General features: G+C 49.2%; 1 long non-coding RNA gene across 1 annotated transcript in view; it reads left to right on the top strand.

Annotated features, from left to right (window-relative positions):
• The first annotated feature begins 483 nt into the window (after positions 1–483).
• LOC126035527 (uncharacterized) overlaps positions 484–19,706 on the top strand; it is a 73,434-nt gene continuing 54,211 nt past the window's right edge. Inside the window, exons 1-2 of the long non-coding RNA XR_007504970.1 lie at positions 484–1,520; positions 10,113–10,458. This is a non-coding gene — a long non-coding RNA (uncharacterized LOC126035527). The remainder of the gene's footprint in view (positions 1,521–10,112; positions 10,459–19,706) is intronic.

The following is a 19,706-nucleotide window of genomic DNA, read 5'->3' as shown; positions in this document are numbered from 1 at the left end:
GATGACTCTGGCAACTGGGATCTAGTAGAATGCCTCAGCCCGTGCTCTCTAACACCAGCATTTCTAAAGCCTCTAGATAACGCAGCAGAGGCTCCTGTTACATTTCCTGTTTTCAAAGCTGCTGCAGGCACAAACCTGCACGATGAGCACAATCCCATAGGCTGGAGAGTAGTGCAGGATTTGCAGACTAAAGTACAAAAATTTGGAATCAATTCTCCTGAGGTAATGCAACTTACTCGTATAATTAGCACAGATCTGCTGTGTCCATATGATATTATGCATCTAGCACAAGTGCTGTTTCAGCCCGTACAATTGCAAGTATTTCAATCCACCTGGAGGCAGATGGCACGCGCAGTGGCGCTGCATAATTCACGACTGCCACAGGGTGACCCGAGATTAGGCCTTGGAGAGGATGCTTTGCTTGGTGAAGGGCAGTATAGTAACCCTCAGCTGCAGGCTACATGGCCTCCGATGGCTCTCAAACAAGCCGAAAATATAGGCCTTATGGCAATAAAGCAAACCATGGATATGGCGGCTCCAAAGCAAAAATACATCACTATCCGCCAAGGCCCCACAGAACCCTTTTTACAATTTGTAGAAAAAATATCTGCCGCCCTAGAAAAACAGGTAGAAGATGAGGTCTTAAGACAAATGCTATGCAAACAGTTGGCAAAAGTTAATGCTAATGAGGACTGTCAAAAGATCATACAGGCTTTACCAGGAGATCCTTCTGTTCCCGACATGGTAGCTGCATGTTCTAAAGTTGGGACACTGGAACACACGGTGGCCACCCTAGCCAATGCTATGAGAAATTCTGGAAAGTGCTTTGGGTGTGGCAGTGAAGGGTGCATCATGGTAACTTCTCCACACAAAACATCACCAGGTAAACAACCGGTGCACCACTCACTGGAGATTACTTGCAAGAAATGTGGAAAATTAGGACATTTTGCAAAACAGTGTCATTCCAAATTTCATGTTAATGGACAGCCGCTACAGGAAAACCACAAAACGAGTGCGAGAGGGCGCGCGAGGAGAACAAATCCCCTCCCGACAGCCGGCCAATTCCTCTCTGCGAACAATTGTCAGCTGCAACAGCTGGCTCAGCAGGGTTGGATGTATCCACCGCTGACACAGTAACTCTAGTCACGAAAGACATCGTTAAGGTCCCTCTTAATGCAAGGGGTCCTATAGGACGGGGACTGAGTGCATTGCTACCGGGAAGATCAGGTAGCACGTTAAATGGAATAATCGTGCACGTGGGAGTTATTGATGCTGCTTTTACAGGTCAAATTTGCACGATGATTTCGACCCCCTACCCACCAGTAACAATCCCTAAAGGTGCTCGCATTGCTCAACTTGTTCCTTTTTCGAGTTCTATTTCAAAAGCAGAACAGCGACTGCGATGCGATGGAGGCTTCGGCTCCATGGGACCCCCTCAGGTCTGCTGGTCTCAGACTGTCTCATCATCCTGACCACATATGACGTGCACACTGTCAAATCACGGAAGATCTCCGACTACAGTAAGGCTTGCGGGGCTCCTGGACACCGGAGCTGATGTGACTATTGTTGGGAAGTGGCTTGCTGAAAAAGGACATGGGCCTGTGGAAAAGTTGTGCGAGCAGAGTTCTGTGTGAAAGAATGTCAGTTTGAGCAACAAGACTAGGCCTTGGCTGAAAATAGCTGGCTTTACTGATATTGGGAGAAAAACAACAGCTGGTCTCGCTGTTATCAGGAGAAAGACAGGGACGGTGTGACCTTGGCATAACTTCACAAGTAACTTTTGAAGAAGTTCTCATGAGAAAGTTACTGAACACGCGTAGCTGCCAACCACAAGTGGGTGTGTTTTAGTAATGAATAAACATTAGCAATGTACCAATCGTATTAGGACTAGTAGGCATAATTATCGCAAACTGTATAAATATGAGCTATCCGTGCAAATAAAGTTGAATCACTTCTATCACTCATATTGGGTCGACTTATGTGCATTCCTCCGCCGCTCCAACAAATGGCGCCCGAACAGGGACCGAAGAAAGGGGAATTGGAGCGACGGACACTGAGAAGCACCGGTAGCAGCGACCGGGGGGCAAAAGATTAACCGAACGCTGATCGTCTTGGTTGGTGTGTTAACTCTCGTGCCTGGACCGTCCAAAAGGGGTTCGCCGTCAGTGAGGGCTACTGGAAAAAGGCTGCAAAGACTTTTTAACCGAGGTGCCTTAATCAAGGTAGCACCCAGGAGTATCAAGAAGCCGGCCGGCAATGGATCAAGAGGTAGCCCTAAAATTATTACAGTGCTTTTTAGAAAAGCGGGGAGTAAATTGCGTTAAGCAAGTTTCAGGATTAGTTGCTTTAGGTCGTGTTAAGGGATGCTTTAAGAATCCGGATTTATTATTTGAGGAGAGTGAATGGCATAGATTAGGAGACGTATTATGGGATATGGTAATTGACGATGATAAATCAGCTAAAAAACTAATGAAGCAAGGACAGAAACCTTTCAATTAGTGTGGGTACAGCTTCTGAGCTTAGTACCTGGAATGCTATCGGAACCTCCCTATGGGATGAAATTAGTGACGGGTCTAAAGAAGTTAAAGATCTTGTAACTTTATGGAAATTGATTAAGACAACTCTGTAAGAAATGAAAGCAGATCGTAAAGCGTCTGTGTCTGCTTTTGCTGCTCTCTCTCTCCAACCGCAAGCGAAAGGGAAAAGCGGGGAGAAAAACATAATGCAGCGAGAGAGACTTTTTGGAGCTTGTTCGCCTGCTCTTGTGCCCTTGACTTCTGCTCCACTCCCTGGGACTGCCGATATTAATCAGCCATCCGACAGTTCCTAAGCCTCCCTAACCGTACGATTAAAGGAAACCCTACAGAATCAGGGAGTGAGTAAAAATCTGCCTACGAAAAAAACCAGCCCTCAGATACCACCGTTCAACATGAACAAATTATACCTAGCATACACCCTGATTCAAATAATGCAAACAAGGACTTGTCTACTCTAATAATAGAACAAAAAGAGACAATGTTAGAATTGTTAAAGGAAATGGGGAAAAGAGACGGAGAAACCAACCGCACCCGTGATAGACGCGGAGCCGCCTGTAATAGCCGCTTGTAATAGCCGCTGCAGAAGAAAGGCAGAGACATTGGAGGGGTGTAATAACAGATGCCATTATAGAAGGGACTATGCTCTAAGCATTCCCAGTTATTGCATCAAATGGACAGAAAAAATGGGAGGTGTTTGACTGGAAGGTCATTGAGAAATTAAGGAATGCTGCGAGTCAGTACGGAATCAAATTTGCGTTAACTCACCAAATACTGCAATTCATTTTTTCTGCTGATACGCTGATACCTCAATACTCGCTTTTGAAAATGCTACTGAAAAGACACGCAAAGCATTGTGTAATTTGCCGAAAAATGCAGACATCGTTGATATGATAGAATACACGGATCGATCAGTGGACTCACAGAAAGTAGCCTATGCTGCCACAGCTCTCCAAGGAGCTACAAAGAAACACAAGGCCAGTAAGACACCCTTGGTCAAGTGTTCTAACTGTGGCAAACGTTGACGCATTAGGAGCAAATGTACAGGTACTGTTAACAGTAAGTGCTGCAACAAGTGTAAGAAAGATAACCATACCACCAAGAATACAGGAAGAAGGGAAACTTTACACCGACTGCAAAGGCCCCTCGCGCGACGACACGAATGCAAGGGGCTTGAGCTGCCAGCCCTCAGGCAGCCTCGCAACCACCAGATCCGCCACCGCAGGAAGCTCCGGAGTGGATGTGGAAACCGCAGTCAACATAAAGGGACCATTGGGGTTTGGACTTAGTGCATTTTTAATGGGGCAATCTTCAACAGCTCTAGAAGGAATTCTGGTGCTCCCAGGGCTTATTGATGCAGATTATTGTGGGACTGTGAAAATTATGATTCATGTTTTAATCCCTCCTGTTTCTATTCCTAAAGGTACCAGAATAGCACAATTAGTTCCATTCAGGTCGTGTGTTCCGAACCCAGGTGAAGTACAACGTGGAGATGGTGGATTCGGCTCCACAGGGAAACCGCAGGTATACTTTGCCATGGACACAACAAGAGGTAAACCAGAAAAGGTAGTGCAATTGGAAGGGCCCGATGGAGTTGTTGTCAAGAAACCAATGACAATCAATACAGGTGCTGATGTTATGATTATTTCACAATGCATTTGGCCTCCATCATGGCCATCGATCAATCCAAACTTTGGTATTGCAGGGATAGGGGGCACACAAGCCACCTTAGTAAGTCAGCTACCGATTACATTTGTGTTCCCCGATGGTGAACACATTACGACGTGTCCGTATGTCATGACTACCCCAACTGAATTGTTTGGCCTCGTAGGCCATGATTTATTGAGCCAAATGAAGGCAATGTTAGTGACGCATCCTTTTTAGGAGCGGTCACTGAGGGGTAGCCGATTCTGAAAATTAACTGGAAAACAGATGAACCTGTTTGGATTGATCAGTAGCTGCTAAATTCTGAAAGGCTACTAAAAATACAAGGGTTAGTTGAGGACCAATTGAGAGCGGGACATGTTGTCCCTTCTACTAGTCCATGGAATACATCAATATTTACCATTCCCAAGAAAAGTGGGAAATGGAGACTGTTACATGATCTCAGAGCTGTGAATGCGGTGATGGACAGTATGGGAGCCCTGCAGCCAGGTTTGCCATCTCCAGTTATGCTTCCAGAAGAATGGGATTTGTTAATTATAAATCTAAAAGATTGCACCCAGATGGCGCTGAACGGTTCACCTTTTCGGTACCATCGATTAACAAGGCAGAACCCTATAAGAGATACCATTGGGTCGTGTTACCGCAATGAATGTGCAATTCCCCCACGATGCGTCAGGTGTATGTGGCCTGGGCATCAGAGCCTGTAAGAAAGCAGTTTCCTCAGTAACTTGCCACAGGATGAGATTTTAACTCAATTGCAGGACATCTTAAGCCATCGCGGAGTAATAATCACTCCTGAAAAGGTGCAAAAGGCAGCACCTTGGAAGTATTTGGGGTGGCACATAAATGCTAGTAATGTTAAACCTCAGAAGGTTCAAATAACATGAGAAATTTCAATGTTACATGATGTCCAGAAGCTTGTGGGAGATATCCAGTGGGTGCGGAATCTTTGCGGTATCACTAATGGCAATATGACCCCTCTGGTAGAACTCTTGGGTATGAGAACACTGTGCAGATGAGAAACGGGAAATGACAGAGCTGACCAATTGGTTGCAGCGCCACGGAAGCCTCCTCCAGGGAATCGTTTTCAACAAAGCACGGCAATCACATGCGTTCTTGCACCAACCCGCTAGCATGTTAGCAAAGCAATTTGACTTACCACTTACTGATGCCCAAGGTATCTTTAAAGCATGCCCTGATTGTCAAGAGGAGGGGCTCGGCTTGGGCCGTGGGGTTAACCGATGAGGTCTTTTGCCATTGCAGTTGTGGCAAATGGATGTCACCCATGTCACGTGGTTTGGTGCAAAGCGTTCTGTGCACGTGTGTATTGGTACCTATCCTGCTGCCATGTGGGCCACGGCACGAACTGGATAAAAGGCCTTACATATTGAATGACATCTTCACGCTTCTTTTGCAGTACTGGGTGTGCCTAAAGAAATTAAGACGGACAACGGCCCAGCCTACGGTTCTACATGATTTGCTCGATTTTGTAATTTGTGGGGAATTCATCATGGTACTGGTATTCCACATCTTCCCACAGGACAGGCTATTGTCGAATGGGCCAACCAAACCCTAAAAGAACATGCTGCAAAAACAAAAAGGGGGGAACCCAGGGCTTACTCCCAGAGGAACGATTGGCCAAAGCCTTATTTGTGCTAAATTACCTTAGATTGACAGGTGATCACAAAGACCCACCAATGGTAGTGCATCATGTTCTTTTACAGGCAGAAAGGACGCAACAAAGTACAGGAATCATGGTAATGTATAAGGACCCAGAATCCGGGAAATGGTGCGGATCAGCAGAAGTAAAACTTACTGGGAGATCCCAGCTAAGTGGGTCAAGCCATGGCTTTGCACTGATGCTGGACCCGGAATTGTCCCAATGGCGACCGGCACGGCACCGGTGGGTGCTGAAGCCACTGATCCGATAGATTCTAACTAATAGAGTATTACTAGCGGACACCGAGTCCTTCAGAGAGGTTTTTAGAACAGCGTGCCTTATTGTATATAGAACTTACTTTAGGTAAAAAGTGTGTTAAGCATAATTTGATTAAACATAGTGTGATTACGGGAAGACAGTGTGGGGTAAATGTAAAAGTTAGTTAAAGCCAAAATTAGGGGTAAGGTCTATTTCCATTAATAACCTGGGAACGAGTTTGATTGTGTTTCCACAGATACAGGCCCACGACGGACTCCTGATCGATTTGCACGACCATCATCATCTGGAGCATCATAGATGATGTGGCAATATGAATACCACCTCAGCCAAAAACTAATGTATAGGTCACCTTGGCTAACATAACAGGTCAAGATTCTCTGTGCATCGCAACTGTATCGTAAAGCCCACGAACCAATAGACAAGATGTCTATGACTCGTGCAGCGCGCCTGGCCAGCGAGCGCATGCGTCATAGATTGCAACCGAGGCGGACTTTTGGCACCCGCTGGCCACGTGTGCTAAAACCCGTTCCTCTGCAAATGTATAAATACCGGGATTTTCCGAAGAGCATCGGGCTGGTGTACGGTGAGGCCGTTGTTGCCTCTGTGGGGACGCCCACGGAAAGCTGGCACCTACCGATTGCTGGGCTGAGTTCGTGGAGCAAGATGGCACAAGAATGTATGGATGGTTCATTTTCCTCATAGTCCTCATGGTCTGGGTCATTAGGGGTAACAGGTTGGCTCAAAGAATTATGGGCATTATTGTAGTTACTGTGATTGTAGCTATTGTAATAGTTTTACCTTGTTCGGCTTATTAAGGAAAATGGCATCCCAAGTTATTAAGCAAGCCTGGATTGCTCAAAAACAATAAGAGGGAGAAAGATTTAAACAGAGACCTACAGTGGATTCGACCTTGTTGTGGTATTACAAATACAGACTTACAGCCGCTGCTGGATTTATTGAGGGGCAGCGATAGCTTAACTTCTACAAGACAACTAAGTGCACCGGGACGGCAAGCCTTGACAGCAATTGGACAAAAAATCACATCCTCCATGTCTGGCAGATACATTCCTGATTTACCCATAAATTTGAAACCTTATGCTGAGATTGATATGGAACACACTGACTGTAGTAAGCAGCATGACAGTGACACCGGTGATTGATCCACATCGGTTAACGCCATGGGACAGTAAGAATGTTTGGGTGTCACTAGCTAAAGCTATTAATCAAACCTCTTTTTGTGTGCTTATGTATTTTATTAGGTATAATGTTGTTTTTACTGTGTTTAATTAATTGTGTTCACAGATCTTTGCAAAGGGCAATACAGCAGGTGTTAAAATTTTACCTCAGTCTATTCACAAACAGATAAATTGGCTGAAGAAACATACACAAAGATCCAGCAAGAAACTAGTTGGTTTGATGGGGTGTTAGAGTCAATATTTGGCGGGATAAAACCACGGCTAATGTCATTGATTAAGGAAGCCTTACGATGGTTGGGTATATTGATATTAATCTGTGTAATAGTTAAAATTGCGTATGGGTACATGATGAGAGGAGTCTCAAAGCTGACACACCAAGCTCTACTTGCACAAAAAGAAAAAGGGGGAATTGTTGGGAAGTGGCTTGCTGAAAAAGGACATGGGCCTGTGGAAAAGTTGTGCGAGCAGAGTTCTGTGTGAAAGAATGTCAGTTTGAGCAGCAAGACTAGGCCTTGGCCGAAAATAGCTGGCTTTACTGATATTGGGAGAAAAACAACAGCTGGTCTCGCTGTTATCAGGAGAAAGACAGGGACGGTGTGACCTTGGCATAACTTCACAAGTAACTTTTGAAGAAGTTCTCATGAGAAAGTTACTGAACACGCGTAGCTGCCAACCACAAGTGGGTGTGTTTTAGTAATGAATAAACATTAGCAATGTACCAATCATATTAGGACTAGTAGGCATAATTATCGCAAACTGTATAAATATGAGCTATCCGTGCAAATAAAGTGGAATCACTTCTATCACTCATATTGGGTCGACTTATGTGCATTCCTCCGCCGCTCCAACAACTATTATTGCCGATTATCTGTGGCTGTCTACCTGGCCAACAGAGGAGGCTGGTATGGGAGTAGTGAGGCTGGGAGGATCCACACGTGCAAAGATAGCAGCCACTCCAGTTCTGATTACCAATCCTGAGGGCCAACAGGCAGTTATTAAACCATATGTGATGGCAGCTCCCCTCAATTTATGGGGGAGGGATTGCTTGTCGCAGTGGGGGGTGAGAATTATCACAGATTTTTAGCAGGGGCCACTGTGCTGCAGGGTGTTAGACAACCCATGCTTGTTTTAACTTGGTTAACAAATAACCCTGTGTGGGTGGATCAGTGGCCCCTACCAATTAAAAAAATTAAAGGCCCTTCAAGAATTGGTAGCAGAACAACTAGCTGCTGGACACATTGAACCATCTCACAGTCCGTGGAATACTCCAGTGTTTTGTGAAAAAAAAAGAAATCAGGAAAATGGCGATTTTTGCATGACCTGTGGCGAGTCAATGCTGTCATGGCCACGATGGGTGCTCTGCAACCAGGCATGCCTTCACCTGCCATGATCCCTCAAGATTGGGAAATCATTGTCATGGACCTTAAGGATTGGGGTTTTTTTTACAATTCCATTAGCTTCCCAAGACAAAAAAAAAAAATAATAAAAAAAAATTAAAATATTTTTGCATTCTCTGTGCCTTCTATCAATCATGCAAAACCAGCAAAAAGATATCAATGGAGAGTTCTGCCGCAGGGCATGAAAAATTCACCAACCACTTGTCAATCGTTTGTTGCACAAGCTCTGTCACCTGTACGGGAAAAATTCCCTACTAGTTATAGTTATCACTATATGGATGACATTCTGTTAGCATCAGACAACAAGGAGGAGTTGAATGGCATGAAAATTTTGGCCACGAATTCGCTACAACAATATGAGTTAGTTATTGCCCCTGAAAAAGAGCCAAAAATAGCACCCTGGAAATATTTGGGAATGACAATTACAAATAAGCAGGTTGTGCCCCAACCTGTGAAACTTAACCCTGCAGTTAAGACACTCAGTGATGTACAGAAATTAATGGGATCCTTGAATTGGATCAGGCCCTATCTTGGACCGACCAATTCGCAGTTACAACCTCTATTGGACTTATTAAAAAATTCCAATGATCCAACAGAACCCAGAATATTGAATAAGGAAGCGTTAAATGTAATTCACAGGGTGGAACAATGTATACACAAGAAATTTGTTTCTCAAATTGATCTGTCTCAATTGGTACAATTCTTTGTACTAATTGACAAAACTGTGCCATTTGGTGCTTTGGTGCAGTGGAATTCTGAGTGGGATGACCCATTACATATTTTAGAATGGATGTTTTTGTCATTTCTGGCCACAAAAAACTGCTCCTGGCTTGTTTGAACTTATTGCTGATGTAATCATAAAAGCCAGAAAACGATGTGTAGAACTAACAGGACGTGATCCAGCTACTATTGTTTTACCTGTTCAAAATTGGTACTTTCAATGGTGTCTGGCAAACAATTACAAGCTGCAAGTGGCTATGGCGGGTTTTCAAGGACAGATCTCGTATCATCTACCGTCGCACCCGCTCCTGAAATTTGCTCGAGAAATACCATTTGGTCAGAAAAGCTTAAGCCAGCCGGAACCTGTGAAAGGCCCTACTGTCTTCACAGATGGTTCTGGAAAACAGGTAAAGCAGCAGTAGTATGGTATGAAAACAACAACTGGAACAGCAAAGTAGTGTATCAAAATGGTTCTCCACAAATAGTAGAGCTGCGTGCACATAGCACACTGAAGCAGCAGCTTCAAAAACAACAAGGGGGAATGATTGGGGAGCCGCCACAGGCATGTTTAGATAACGTGGTTTATGTTCTTAGCTTTCTCTATTATGGGGATAATTCTTCTCTACCTCCTTTTTTCAACACTTCTCTTTTTTCAACACAGAATTTACAAAGAGGCATCAAAGTACATGTTAAAGATTTAGTTACTGGTCAGTGGAGTGGACCATGTGAGCTGTTAACCTGGGGGCGAGGTTATGCTTGTGTTTCTACAGATACAGGCCCACAATGGACTCCCGCTTGATTTGTACGACCATCATCATCTGGAACATCCCAGAGGGTGCGGCAATATGAATACCACCTCAACCAAAACCTAAGTGTAGGTCACCTTGACCAATATAACAGGTCAAGATTCTCTGTGCATTGCAACCGCATCACAAAGTCCATGAACCAATAGACAGGATGACTATGACTCATGCAGCGTGCCTGGCCAGCGAGCGCATGCGTCATAGGTTGCAAATGAGGCGGATTTTTGGCACCCGCTGGCCACATGTGCTGAAATCCATTCCTCTACAAATGTATAAATACCGGGATTTTCCGAAGAGCATCAGGCTGGTGTGCAGCAAAACCATAGTTGCCTCTGTAGGGACACCCACATAAAACTGACACCTACTGATTGCTGGGCTAAGTTTGCGGAACAAGACAGCAATATGTTAAAAAAAAAAAAAAAAAAAAAAAGAAAGAGAGGGGGAGATGTAGGGTTCAGTTATATGGAACTTAATTATTGGGCCTGAAAATAGCTCATGGTCACAAGACCATTCCAGGTGCCTTTAGAAGGCCTTGAACAGGATAAACAAGAAGATGGAAGAGGAAAGATCCCAATTAGAAAAACACAGGTGCACATTCCACGATAAAGGGAACTTGGCACAAACAACCTCAATTCAGGGGCTTATCTTGACCAATTGGACTAAGACAAGTCTTGTATGTTTTAATTAACACAACCAATTATGTCTTGTGTTTGTGCATGTGGACAATACCGATGTAACCAATCACCGCTTATGCTTGTGCGTGTGGACACCAAATGCTTGCATGTAGAAGCCAATCAAAGTTTCTGAACAACTTAGAGAATTGTATAAAAATGATCAGCTAAGCTCAATAAACTGGCGAGTTTAATCATCACATTGGTGTTCCGTCGTCCGGGCCCCGCACAGATTAATCCCTAAACCCTACACCCTACTGGTACTCCAGGGTAGTACCGGAACCCCTATTGGTGCTCCAGGTACACCTGCTGTCCCTACTAGCGCTTGGGGTTAGACCCACTCTCCCTTCCTGACTTTGCTAGATATGCCTGGTATCCCAACCTGATGCTCCGGGATAGGCCTGGCGTCTATACCTGAACGCTCCGGGGTATAACTGCTGTTGCTATGGGCGCGCGGGGGTAGACCCGCCCTCTTTACCTGACCCTCAGGGATAGGGCCGCTATCCCTACCTGTTGCTCCAGGGTAGGCCTGTCATCCCTTTCCCACAATTCGGGCTAGTACCGGTACGCTCACTGGTACTCCGGGGTACTACCAGTGCCCCTAATGGTGCTACGGGGTACTGCCGGAATCCCACTGATACTGTGGGGAAGTACCAGAACCCCTACTGCTGCTCTGGGGTACACCTGCTGTCTCTAGTAGCACTAGGGTGTAGACCCGCGCTCCCTACCTGACCTTCCCGGATAGGCCCAGTATCCCTACCTAATGCTATATGGTACTACTGGAAACCCTACTGATGCTCCGGGGTTGTAATGGTACCCCCACTTGTAGTCCGGGGTAGTAGCAGAACACCCAATGATACTCCCGGGTAGTACCGCCCCCCCTACTGCTACTCTGGGGTAGTACCAGAACCCCTACTGGTTCTCCAGGTACACGTGCTGTCCCTACTAGCGCTATCCCAACCTGATGCTCCAGCGTAGGCCTGGCGTCTCTACCTGACGCTCCGGGGTACACCTGCTGTTGCTATGGGCGCGCGGGGTTAGGCCCGCCCTCTTTACCTGACCGTCAGGGATAGGGCCGTTATCCTTACCTGATGCTCCGGGGTAGGCCTGTCGTCTCTGACAATTCGGGCTAGTACTGGAACCCCCACTGATACTATGGTGGAGTACCGGTACGCCCACTGGTATTCCGAGGTAGTACCGATGCCCCGAATGGTGATCCGGGGTACTGCCGGAATCCTATTGATACTCCGGGGTAGTACCGGTATGCCCAATGGTACTCCGGGATACTACCGGAACCCCAGTGGTAGTCCGGGGGAGTACCGGTACACCCACCGGTAATCTGGGGTAGTACCGGAACCCCTACTTGTGCTCCGAGGTCCACCTGCTGTCCCTACTAGCGCTCAGGGTTAGACCCGCCCTCCTTACCTGACCTTCACGGATAGGCCCGGTATCCCTACCTAATGCTCTATGGTAGTACCGGACCCCCCCCTGATACTCTGGGATAGTACCGGTTCGCCCACTGATACTCCTGGGTACTACCAGAACCCCACTGATACTCCGGAATACTACCGGAGCCCCACCGGTACTCTGGAATATTACCAGTACCCTCACCAGTACTCCGGGGTAGTACCGGTGCCCCTAATGGTGCTCCGGGGTACTGCCGGAATCCAAATGATACTCAGGGGAAGTATCGGAACCCCTACTGGTACTACGGGGTACACCTGCTGTCCCTACGGATGTGCTAGGGTAGACCCGCCCTCTTTACCTGACCGTCAGGGATAGGGGCAATATCTCTGCCTGCTGTTCCGTGCTAGGCCTGTCGTCCCTTTCTGAAACTTCAGGCTAGTACCGGTACCCCCATTAGTACTCCGGGGTAATAACAGCATTCCCAGTGATACTCCGGAGTACTACCGGAACCCCACTGGTACTCCAGGGTAGAACCGGTGCCCCTAATGGTGATCTGGGGTACTGCCAGAATCTTACTGATACTCTGGGGAAGTACCGGAACCCCTACTGGTGCTCCGGGGTATACCTGCTGTTTCTACGGGTGTGCGGGGGTAGACCCACCCTCTTTACCTGACCCTCAGGGATAGGGCCACCATCCCTACCTGATGCTTCGGGGTAGGCCTGTCATCCCTTTCAGAGAATTCAGGCTAGTACCGGTACCCCCATTAGTACTCCTGGGTAGTGCCGGTACTCCCACTGATACTCCAGAATACTACCGGAACCCCACTGGTACTCCGGGGTAGAAGCAATGCCCCTAATGATGCTTCAGGGTGCTAGCAGTAACCCTACTAGTACTCTTGGATATTACCGATACACCCACTGGTACTCCGGGGTAGTACTGGAACCCCTACTGGTACTCTGGGATAGAGCCGGAATCCCACTTATTCTCCGGGATAGCACTGGTACCCCTACTGCTAGTCTGGGGAAGTACTGGAAGCCCTACTGGTACTCCAGTTACACCTGCTGTCCCTACTAGCACTTGCGGTTAGACCCACTCTCCCTTCCTGACTTTGCGGGATATGCCTGGTATCCCAACCTGATGCTCCCGCGTAGTCCTGGCATCTCTGCCTGATGCCCCGGTGTACACCTGCTGTCGCTACGGGCACGTGGGGGAAGACCCACCCTCTTTACCTGACCCTCAGGGTTAGGGCCGCTATCCCTACCTGATGCTCCGGGGTAGGCCTGTCATCCCTTTCCGAAAATTCGGGCTAGTACCGGTACAGTCACTGGTACTTCAGGGTAGTACCGGTGCCCCTAATGATGCTCCGTGGTACTGCCATTATCCCACTGGTACTCCAGGGTAGTACCGGAACTCCTAATGGTACTACGGGGTAGTACCGCAACCCTTAATGGTGCTCCAGGCTACAACTGGTACCCCCAATTGTACTCTGGGGTAGTACCGGTATGCCCTCTAGTACTCCGGGGTAGTACCGGTACCCACACCGGTACTCCAGGGTAGTACCCTTTCCCCTAATGGTGCTCCAGGGTGCTACCGATATCCCCACCGGTACTCCGGGACATTACTGTTACCCCCACCGGTACTCCGGGATACTACCGGAACCCCACCTGTAGTCTGGGGGAGTACTGGTACACCAACCAGTAATCCAGGGTAGTACTTGAAGCCGTATAGGTGCTCTGGGGTCCACCTTCTGTCCCTAGTAGTGCTCAGGGTTAGACCCGCCCTCCCTACCTGACCTTCCCAGATAGGCCCAGTATCCCTACCTAATGCTCTATGGTAGTACCGGAACGCCTACTGATACTCCAGGGTAGTACCGGTGCCCCTAATGGTACTCCGGAGTACTGCCGGAATCCCACGGATACTCTGGGGAAGTACCGGAACCCCTACTGGTACTCCGGGGTAGTACCGGAACCCCTACTGGTGCTCCGGGGTACACCTACTGTCCCTACGGTGCGCGGTGGTAGACCTGCCCTCTTTACCTGACCCTCAGGGATAGGGGCGATATCCCTAACCTGATGCTCCGGGGTAGGCCTATCATCCCTTTCCGAGACTTCGGGCTAGTATCAGAAACCCCACTAGTACTCCGGGGTAGTACTGGTACGCCCACTGGTACTTCGGGGTAGTACTGGAACGGCTATGAGTTTCGCAGGTAGGCCTACTTTTCCTACGGGCGCACGGGGATCGACCGTCTCTTATTCCCTGACCCCTGGCTCTAGGCCTGGTATCCCTACCTCATGCCCAGGGGTAGGCCTGGTGTCCCTTTCCGAAACTTTGGGCTAGTACCAGAAACCCTACTAGTACTCCGGGGTAGTACCGGTACCCCCCACTGATACTCCAGTGTACTAACGGAACATCACTGATACTCCAGAGTACTGCCAGAACCCCACTGGTACTCCAGGGTAGAACCGGTGCTCCTAATGGTGCTCCAGGGTGCTAGCGGTAACCCTGCTAGTACTCCAGGATATTACCGGTACCCCCGCTAGTACTCCAGGATATTACCGGTACCCCCACCAGTACTCCGAAATAGTACCAGAAGCTCTACTGGTACTCTGGGGTAGTGAGGGAATCCCACTGATTCTCTGGGGTAGTACCCGAACCCCTACTGCCAGTCTGGGGTAGTACCGGAAGCCCTACTGCTGCTCCGGTGTATACTTGCTGTCCCTAGTAGCGCTCGGGGTTAGACCGGCCCTCCCTACCTGACCTTCCCGGATAGGCGTGGTATCCCTACCTAATGCTCCATGGTAGTACCGGAACCCCCACTAATACTCCGGGGTAGTACAGGAACCCGTACTGGTACTCCGGGGTAGTGCCGGAATCCCACTGATACTCCAGGGTAGTACCGGTACCCCTACTGCTAGTCCAGGGAAGTACCGGAAGCCCTACTGGTGCTCCAGATACACCTGCTGTCCTTACTAGCGCTTGGGGTTAGACCCACTCTCCCTTCCTGACTTTGCGGGATATGCCTGGTATCCCAACCTGATGCTCCGGGGTAGGCCTGGCGTCCCTTTCCGACAATTTGGGCTAGTAGTGGTACGCCCACTGGTGCTCCGGGGTAGTACCAGTGCCCCTAATGATGCTACGGGGTACTGCCAGAAACCCACTGATACTGCGGGCTAGTACCGGTGCCCCTAATGGGACACCGGAGTAATGCCGGAATCTCACTGATACTCTAGGGAAGTACCGGAACCCCTACTGTTACTCCGGGATACTATTGGAACCCCACCGGTAGTCCGGGGGCATACCAACACACCCACCGGTAATCTGGGGTAGTAACGGAAGTCCTATAGTTGCTCTGGGGTCCACCTGCTGTACCTACTAGCGCTCGGGGTTAGACCTGGCCTCCCTACCTGACCTTCCCGGATATGCCCGGTATCCCTACCTAATGCTCTATGGTAGTACCGGAACCCCTACTGATGCTCTGGGGTAGTACCGGTACCCCCACTGATACTCCTGGGTACTACAGGAACCCCACTGATACTCCGGAATACTACTGGTGCCCCACCGGTACTCTGGGATATTACCGGTATCCTCACCGGTACTCCAGGGTAGTACTGGTGCCCCTAATGGTCCTCCGGGGTACTGCCAGAATCCAAATGATACTCTGGGGAAGTACCGGAACCGCTACTGGTACTACGGGGTAGTACCTGAACGCCTAATGGTGATCCGGGGTAGTACTGGAACCCCTACTGGTGCTCTGTGGTACACCTGCTTTCCCTACGGGTGCGTGGTGGTAGAACAGCCCTCTTTACCTGACCGTCAGGGATAGGGGTGATATCCCTGCCTGATGCTCCGGGGTAGGACTGTCGTCCCTTTAAGATGCTTCGGGCTAGTACCGGTACCCCCATTAGTACACCAGGGTAGTACTGGTACTCCCACTGATACTCCGGAATACTACCAGAACCCCACTGGTACTCCGGGGTAGAACCGGTGCCCCTAATGGTGCTCCAGGGTGCTAGTGGTTACCCTACTAGTACTCTGGGATATTACCGATACCCCCACCGGTATTCTGGGTTGGTACTGGAAGCCCTACTGTTACTCTGGGGTAGAGCCAGAATCGCACTGATTCTCCGGGGTAGTACCCGAACCCCTACTGCTACTCCGGGGTACTACCGGAAGCCCTACTGCTGATCTGGGGTACACTTCCTGTACCTACTATCTCTTGGGGTTAGACCCGCCCTCCATGTCTGACCTTCCCGGATAGGCCCGGTATCCCTACCTAATGCTCCATGGTAATACCGAAACCCCTACTGGTGCTCTGGGGTAGTGCTGGAATCCCACTGATACTCCGGCGTAGTACCGGTACACCTACTGCTAGTACAGGGTACTACCGGAACCCCTACTGGTACTCCAGGTACACCTACTGACCTTACTAGCGCTCAGGGTTAGACCCGCCCTCCTACCTGACGTTCCCTGATAGGCACAGTATATCAACCTGATGCACTGGGGTAGGCCTGTCATCCCTTTCCGACAATTCAGGCTAGTACTGGTACCCCCACTTGTACTCTGGGGTAGTAACGGTACCCCCACTGGTACTCTGTGGTAGTATTGGTGCCTCTAATGATGCTCTGGGGAACTGCAGGAATCCCACTGATACTCCGGTGAAGTACCGGAACTCCTACTGGTACTCTGGGGTAGTGCCGGAATCCTACTGATGCTCCGGGGTAGTTCCGGAACCCCACTGATACTCCAGGGTAGTGCCAGAATTCCCACTGATACTCTGGGGTAGTACAGGAAACCCTACTGGTGCTCTGGGGTATTACCGGAACCCCCACTGATACTCAGGGGTAGTACTGGTGCCCCTACTGGTGCTCTGGGGTAGTGCCGGAATCGCACTGATATTCTGGGGTAGTACCGGAACCCCTACTGGTGCTCTGGGGTACACCTGCTGTCGCTACAGGCGCGCGGGGGTAGACCCGCCCTCTTTGCCTGACCCTCAGGGGTAGGGCCGCTATCCCCACCTGATGCTCCGGGGTAGGCCTGTCATTCCTTTCTGAAACTTCAGGCTAGTACCGGTACCCCCAGTAGTACTCCGGGGTATTACTGGTACCCCCACCGGTACTCCGGGGTTGTACCCTTTCCCCTTATGGTGCTCCAGATGCTACCGGTACCCCCATCGGTACTCCGGCGTACTACCAGTGCCCCTAATGGTGCTCCGGGGTATTATCGGAACCCCCACTGATACTCAGGGGTAGTACTGGTGCCCCTACTGCTGCTACAGGGTAGTGCCAGAATCCTCCTGATACTCCAGGGTAGTAACGGTACGCCGACTGGTACTCCGGGGTACTACCAGAACCCCAATGATACTCTGGGGTACTACCGGAACCCCGCCGCTACTCCAGGGTAGTACCGGTACCCCCACCGGTAATCCCGTGTACTACCGGAAGCCCTACTGCTGCTCCGGGGTACACCTGCTGTCTCTACTAGCGCTAGTGTTTAGACCCGCCCTCCCTACCTGACCTTCGTGGATAGGTTCGGTATCCCTACCTAATGCTATATGGTAGTACCGGAACCCCTACTGATGCTCCGGGGTAGTAACGGTACGCCCACTGGTAGTCCGGGGTAGTACCGGAACACCCAATGATACTCCCGGGTAGTACCAGAACCCCTACTGGTGCTCCAGGTACACGTGCTGTCCCAACTAGCTCTTGGCATTAGGCCCACGCTCCCTTCCTGACTTTGCGGGATATGCCTGGTATCCCAACGTGATGCTCTGGGGTAGGCCTGGCGTGTCTACCTGACGCTCCGGGGTACAACTGCTGTTGCTATGGCCTGGCGTGTCTACCTGACACTGCGGGGTACACCTGCTGTCGCTATGGACGCGCAAGGGTAGACCCGCCCTCTTTACCTGACCCTCAGGGATAGGGCCGCTATCCCTACCTGACGCTCCGGGCTAGGCCTGTTGTTTCTTTCCGACAATTCGGGCTAGTACCGGAACCCCACTGATACTCCGGGGTATGACCGGAACCGCCACTGATACTCCGGGGTAGTACCGGAAACCTTACTGGTGCTCCGGGGTATTACCGGTACCCACACTGATACTCAGGGGTTGTACTGGTGCCCCTACTGATGGTCCGGGGTAGTGCCGGAATGGCACTGATACTGTGGGGTAGTACCGAAACCCCTACTGGTGCTCCGGGGTACACCTGCTGTCCCTACGGGTGCGTGGGGGTAGACCCGCCCTCTTTACCTGACCCTTCAGGGATAGGGCCACCATCCCTACCTGATGCTTGGGGTAGGCCTGTCGTCCCTTTCCGACAATTCGGGCTATTAACGGTACCCCCAATTGTACTCTTTACGCTGGTCTCTCTCTTTTCCATCTTTTGCCTTGCTAGTCTCTTTTCCCGATTTCCCCTCGCTTGTCTCTTTTGCCTCTATTTCCCTCGGTCTCTAATTTTCCCACATTCACTCACCTTCCTCTATTCCCTCGTATCCCTCAGCTCTCTCTTTCCCTCTTTTTTTTTCGCCTGTCACTTTCTTGCTTTCCCCCAACTCTCTCTTTTCCCTCTCTTTTCCCTCTCCTGCGTCAATACCTTTCCTTCGTGTTGGAGCAGCGGAGGAATGCACATAAATTGACCCAATATGAGTGATAGAAGTGATTCAACTTTATTTGCACGCATAGCTCATATTTATACAGTTTGCGATAATTATGCCTACTAGTCCTAATATGATTGGTACATTGCTAATGTTTATTCATTACTAAAACACACCCACTTGTGGCTAGCAGCTATGCGTGTTCAGTAACTTTCTCATGAGAACTTCTTCAAAAGTTACTTGTGAAGTTATGCCAAGGTCACACTGTCTTTATTTTTCTCCCGATAACGGCAAGACCAGCTGCTGTTTTTCTCCTGCTATCAGTAGAGCCAGCTATTTTCGGCCAAGGCCTAATCTTGCTGCTCAAACTGACATTCTTTCACACAGAACTCTGCTCGCACAACTTTTCCACAGGCCCATGTCCTTTTTCAGCAAGCCAGTTCCCAACACCTTCGGTCTCTAATTTTTCCCACTTTCACTCACTTTCCTCTATTCCCTCCCATCCCTCAGCTGTCTCTTATCCTCACCTGTCACTTTTCCCTGCTTTCTGCCAACTCTGTCTTTTCCCTCTCCTGTCTTTTTTACTCTGGACTCTCTCTTTTACATTCTTTCCCTCACTTGTCTCTTTTCCCTTTTTTCCCTCGCCTGTTGCTTTTACCTCTCTTTACTCGGTCTCTAATTTTCCCACTTCTGCTCGCCTTCCTCTATTCCCTCCAGTTCGTCAACGCCGTCTTTTTACCTCTCTTCCCCCTTGCCTGTCTCTTTTCCCTTTTTTCCCCATTTCC

The sequence above is a fragment of the Accipiter gentilis genome, chromosome W (assembly GCF_929443795.1).
Source record: "Accipiter gentilis chromosome W, bAccGen1.1, whole genome shotgun sequence".
Taxonomy (NCBI): domain Eukaryota; kingdom Metazoa; phylum Chordata; class Aves; order Accipitriformes; family Accipitridae; genus Astur; species Astur gentilis.
Note: the sequence above shows the minus strand (reverse complement) of the source record. Positions and strands in the feature narration are given on the sequence as shown.